The sequence below is a fragment of the Chamaea fasciata genome, unplaced genomic scaffold (genome assembly GCF_029207755.1).
Source record: "Chamaea fasciata isolate MVZ Bird 193981 ecotype frontalis unplaced genomic scaffold, bChaFas1.0.hap1 SCAF_1, whole genome shotgun sequence".
NCBI lineage: Eukaryota > Metazoa > Chordata > Aves > Passeriformes > Sylviidae > Chamaea > Chamaea fasciata.
In genome coordinates this window covers 59,050,999-59,056,912 of record NW_027094086.1, presented here as the reverse complement: position 1 = coordinate 59,056,912, position 5,914 = coordinate 59,050,999, and positions in this window count along the sequence as shown.

Here is a 5,914-nt window from a genome sequence, read left to right as displayed (position 1 = left end):
TGCTCTTTCCCACATGCTGCATGACCAGTTTGAATTACAAGTATGAAAATGGACAAAACCATCTCTGCAACTTTCTTGTCCCTAATTTCCTGAGGCAGACCTTTCTGAGAATAGCATTTTCCTTTGCCCCCCACTGACCCAATGTCTACGGAAGGCAGCAGGGAGCAGTTGGAGCCAGCACCTTGGTTTCCTCAGACAGGTGCCCAATGCATCATGTGCCACCCCTAGTCCAGCCCTCTCTGTTCCTGCAGTGCTATTCTTCAATGGGAGGCAGAGGGCTACCTGTGATCATGGAGAACTTTGGGGATAAAAATGAATTGTAAAGTAATATTTATAGCTTCAAATGGAAAGTGATGAGACAAAAAACAATTCCCCTCTTTGAATTCCTCTGTTACATTCAGACATTTAACAAAATCTGATGAGCATTTATTGTTGTACAGCTATTGGAAAAAGTTGCAAAGATTTCTCAATCTCTCCCACTTCCTGAGCCTTGCTTTCAAGTACATTATTGCATGTATGCCATCTGAGATGAGGTAGTGAGCTGGCATATTACACATGCTCGGAAAACGGGCCAACTAAACAAAATGTAAAGTGACACTAATTCTCCTCAGTGAGGGCCTGATTCAGCCCAAGCATGTCTCATATGTGCCTAACTTAAAGCAGACACCTAAGTGCCCTGCTGAAGGAGAAGAGTGGAATTGCTTGCATTCTTGGAGTGAAGCACGTGGAGTTTAAGAGCTTTGTGGAATCCCAGCCTAAACTAATAGCATTGTATTTCTTGTTAACTGAGAACAAAAGCAAGCCAGTGTGGGATCATGCTGACCTAGATGCTATCAGAGGTTAGCAAAAATGACTGGTCGGACCTGTCAGGACTAAACAGCTGCATCAAGCAATGGGGGGGAGCTCTGGGGGGAAGGAGGGCACCAGAGTTGCAAATAGAGAGACAGAGGAGCGGGAGGAAAAGATGGAAACTGCGTGTCCTGAATACGCATGAACATGTGTGTGTGTGTGCGTGTGTGTGTTCTCTGCAGCTGAAGCTTTGGTCTTGTCATTTGCATATACACAGATCACTGGACATCTTCCACCCAACCTTTCAGAAGCAACCTTATGGCACCATGACTCCCATGCTCTCAGCACTCCTTGGACTCCATTTCCATAAATTACAGTACAAAAGGATAATAGCCTGTTAGCAGTTCCAGCACTGTCTGACATACAAAGCACCAAGAGCAGGAGTATTTTCCTTGCCATCCTGTGCCCCTCTTGTGGACCAGGTGTAGCCTCAGTTGCAAAATGCAGTACTGTACCAGCAGTTTCTGACCTGATTGCAAAGCTAACAAAAGCTAATTTATCATGACAGCCTAATCAGGATGACAAGGTTGGGTAGGTGACATTTTCCAAAATCTCCATTTTTCTAAAATTTTTTTAATCCCCTTAGCAATTTATTTTCTGAATAGCAAAGTTTTCTCCAAGAATGTTCCAAAACATAGTCAAGGTTAACCATGCTGTGAGCTTATTCAATATTTATGATTCTTTTTTATTTGTACTAGGACTTTTTGGGGAGTCCAAATAGTCCATTAATCAAATCGAGTGACAAAATAGGCCATTTGACAATTTGTACAGGGGCTACGTATTTTTTTTTTCTGTTCAAGAATAAAGAACCAACTTAACTTCATCAACAGTTCCTGATTAATTGTTACAAAGTGTCATCCATAAATTTTCCTTCGATCTAATAATCCTTTCAGAAGACTTAACAATATCCCCAGTGATTTGGGTTTTATTGAGGGCTGAGTTCCTGGAGAAGCAGTGACACAAATAGCTCAAGTGAACTGAGACACCTCCGTGGACAGTCTTCACAGAGTTGACAGTTCTGAAATACAATTATCAGTGTGATCTGCTTAAGAATTCATCATCAGCTCCTGCCTTCTGAAGACTTAAAAAAATACCGAGGCATACAAAGAAAAAGAGGTGATAAGAAGGCATCATTTTCTTCCAGCCTCATAACTGTAAATTGAAGAAAATTATTTTCTTTGCCTGCAGCTCATTGGCATATAGGCAGCATTATATTATAATTTCATAACCATAAATCCTTTGAATAAATTTCAGAAGAATAACTGAATTAGAAATGCAAGTAAAGTATCTAAAAAACTTAACTGTACTAGGCAGGAAAAACTGGATGCGAGTAAAACTGGCATGGGGAGATTTACTGTCTGCCTTCTCATCCTCTGTCTGTGAAGGGAATACTCCCCCACTCCTCCCACTAACCTGATCCAGCTAAGGTAAATTTTAAGAAGGAAAAAAAAAAATGTTAATTTCAACCATCATTTCCATACACAGCAGGAAAATATGAAATCTAACCCACCTTGCTGCCTTCTTTTGCAAATTTCAGCTGTATTTCATCATTAATTAATCTTGGAGATACAACAGGCTTGGGGTTTGTTGTAATTATTGTTATTTGTTTATTTATTAGTAGTAAGCATATGGGAGATCAAAAGCATGCCTCCCAACTGTTCCCTAGCAACAAGTCAGTCAGTTATTCGCACAGAAGTCGTCCAACCTTCCCACAAAGTGAATCTGGGATGCAGCGCTCCTGTGGTTCCTTCCTTGCCCCATCCCATGGACTGAGGTATGCTGCAGGTGTCCAGCCAGGTGAACTGCACAAGTGTCTGCTAAGGGGCAGAAATAACTCACCTTTCTGAGAAGCCCTGAGGGAAAGCTTGGTTTTACAGTTGCATCATAAGATGGTTGCAAGTCAGGAGATCAAAGTTAAGCCCTGTTATTGACTTCCTGTCCAATTTGGACAAGTACTCTCTCCTCAGTTACCTGCCTGCCTGCCTTTGGGAATTTAGACTCTTGTCTCTCTGTGACTCAGCTACTCACCTTTAAAATGGACATGCTAGTTTCATACTCTCCACCAATTTTATTTTTTCCCCTGATTTTTCTGTTATAATGTGTATGTTACTATTATGCTACATTTTCAGTTGACCTGGATTGTTAAGGCCACTGCTGAATTTGGTGCAACACTCCCATGATTTCAGCTGGAGAAGGTTCAGTATGAACCCAAGTATGAAGAGCACTAATTACCACCCAGGTCATCTGAACTCATGTGAAACCCTCTCAACTGCACCCTTAAAGCCACGTGTATTTCTGCTTTGATTGATCTATTAGCTGTTCACAGAGGCAATATAGGCACAGAAGGGACAACAGAGCCAGGGGCAGCAGCTTTATTCTAGGTTACTCCTGTCTGCAGTGTGGGTACCCAGATCTTCATCACTGTTGCCAAAATTTGCATGTAGAATACACCGTCTGCCTGGAAGAGGTGCAACACTTCCTCCGGTTCCTGTGTCTGCCTTGCAGAACAGAGTCAAATTATGGCAACATGAACATGTCCCTTATGTAGAGGGCAATTCACAGTCATCACAGGGCACAGTGCTTCCCTTCTGTCTTCTACAAGCTGTGTAAGTATTACACAGTGTAACACAGGTTACACCACACCCTGAATTTACTGCAGTTTCAAGACACTAAACATATACGTGTTGCGTAGTGTGGGCTGCTCAGCGTGCACCAACCTGAAGGACCACAGGGGAAAGCACCAAACATAATTCTGTAATATTATTATGTGGTATGGCTCATCAGTGGACTTCAAAAAACAGATTTACACAAGTGATGTGAAGTTTATATGGGACTTAGGGTATGAATCAGATGTACGTTAAGACTAGACAATAGAAAAATAGGCTAGAGAGGATCTCAAGAGGTCATCTGGTTCATCTTGCTATTTTCTGTTGGGATGTCTGTATAGCTAAATTAGTCATGAACAAGGAATATGTTCCCTCCCAGTATTTCTGGAAGAAACTGTGTATGTGTGAGGGGAGAGTGGGAGGATCAGCTTTCCTAAATAAACTGCATAAGTCCACTGGATAATTTCCAAGGACTCATAACCCTTTTTGGATCACAGAGAAATTTCCCTGTAACACACTGGTCAATAGCTGCAATGTGTTCTGATCTCCAGTGACCCTCTCAGCAAAGGCTGCTTCATGCCAGTCTTCAAATCTGGTCTCTCAGAGATCTTAGCAGATGAACTATTAGGAAAAAAAATTTTTTAAAAAATCTGTTTTCTTGATCCTCAGACTTTTCTCCCACTCAAGAATAATGGAACCACTTTTATCTTGAACTATTAAAAATATTCATTTTGCCAGAAACCAGGCCTGGAACATTTTATCCTGATAACTAAAGCATCTGGAAAGCTCTGAGTAACTTGAAACAGAGGATTAGGATGGAAATGCTCAGCTGTATACTACATATATAGCTACCACAGTTGCATCTGCTTCTGTGGCTGGCTGGATCGTGCACTCAGTGCCTTTTCACTGGTTTCCCTGATATTCAGAGAAAGGAGATTTTAGTGGCCCCAGCTTTCTGGTTTTCATGTTGTGTGTTCATGACCCCAAAAATAGAGGTTACCTATTTATTAACATCCTACTATGTTATCAAGCTTAAATAATCCTTTCCCAGGTGAATCAAGGATATATCTTCCTATTCACCAACTCACCAAAGCAAAGTGATTTAAAAGGTTTTCTGGCTTGATTTTAATAGGGGCGTATGGAGGCTCTTGTCTCCTGTAACACTTCCCTGTTACTGGCCTGGCTTGACATGCATATGGGACTAGTAACTTTATGTGATTTTAACTTCCCTGAGGCCATTGACCTAGAGGATAGCAAGAAAGGAGGCAGCAGAGCCTTACACTGTGTGGTATTTATCCTGTCTTTTTCCCTTTTGATCAATTAAAAGAATTTTTTTTATCCATACCTAGAATGCTCCCACCTACTCACCTGTGTCTTCCCAGACTTTCATGTCAGGGTAATGCACCAGGGGTGGCTGTGATTCACAAAAGAACTGAAGTGAGTGCCACTAACAGATAGACAGCATTGTTCTCACATACAAGATGAGGTGCCTTATGATTTCAGCTCTGAGGTCAGGGCTTTCTGCTTCCAAGATCAGCCAAGATGGTGGCTGTAACAAGAAAGGGAATTTGGTGGGTGATGAAAAACCATCAGGAGGCTCATGCCCCAAAAACGGGCAAACTAGCCTATGGGCAAAGAGGGAAGGGGGAATTCTTTTCATGGACTGAGGTATTGGTGTCAGCCCACCCTGGTCAGAACACACATACACACACGCATGCAGGCACACGCACAAGCAGTGTCAGTGGAATGGCTAAATGGTGACAGCCGACTTCCCTGTGTGCAAAGAGCAACATCCGACCTGTGAGGCATCCCAGCAGTTTGGGAACTAATGGAGACTACAAGGCACTTCTGTTCTTCCCTGCTTTGCACAGCCATATCCAAGCAAAGGTGTGAAATTCAGCAGGTGGGGTACATGGCTGCAAGCATGTGATATTTGCCATGTTACAATTTGTCTTTTTTTTTTCCTGTGGAAAAATATTGTCACTTTTTTTTTTTCCCCATCAATTTAATTAGATGCAATTTGTCTCAGCTTTTCTCTGCAGTATTTGTTTACTTTCTCATCAGGACCGACACAGGCCAATTAGTGTAGTGTAATTGTTTAACCTAGTCAGCGCACTGCACTGGGTAGAGGAGCGCGCTGGTGGCGAGGGAGGCAGGGATGGAGGAGCAGTCACCGGCTGCAGTGTGGCGCCAGGGCCTTCAGGAATCGCTGACACGACACCGTCCCCTGGAAGCGCAAGTTGCTCTGACATCCCGGCAGCCCCGATTCCTTGTTCTCTGTCACTGCTATCACGGTACGATCAATTCCCAGAGCTAATTCTTCAACCACACCATGCCCAAAGCGCTGCGCGGCATTATCTCCTTCCTAGGATGCCCCCTGAAAGCAAAATCTACTGCAACCATAGAAACCAGAGGACTTAAGTGATGTGTCATGTACATGTGCTGTCTCTGTTTTCAGT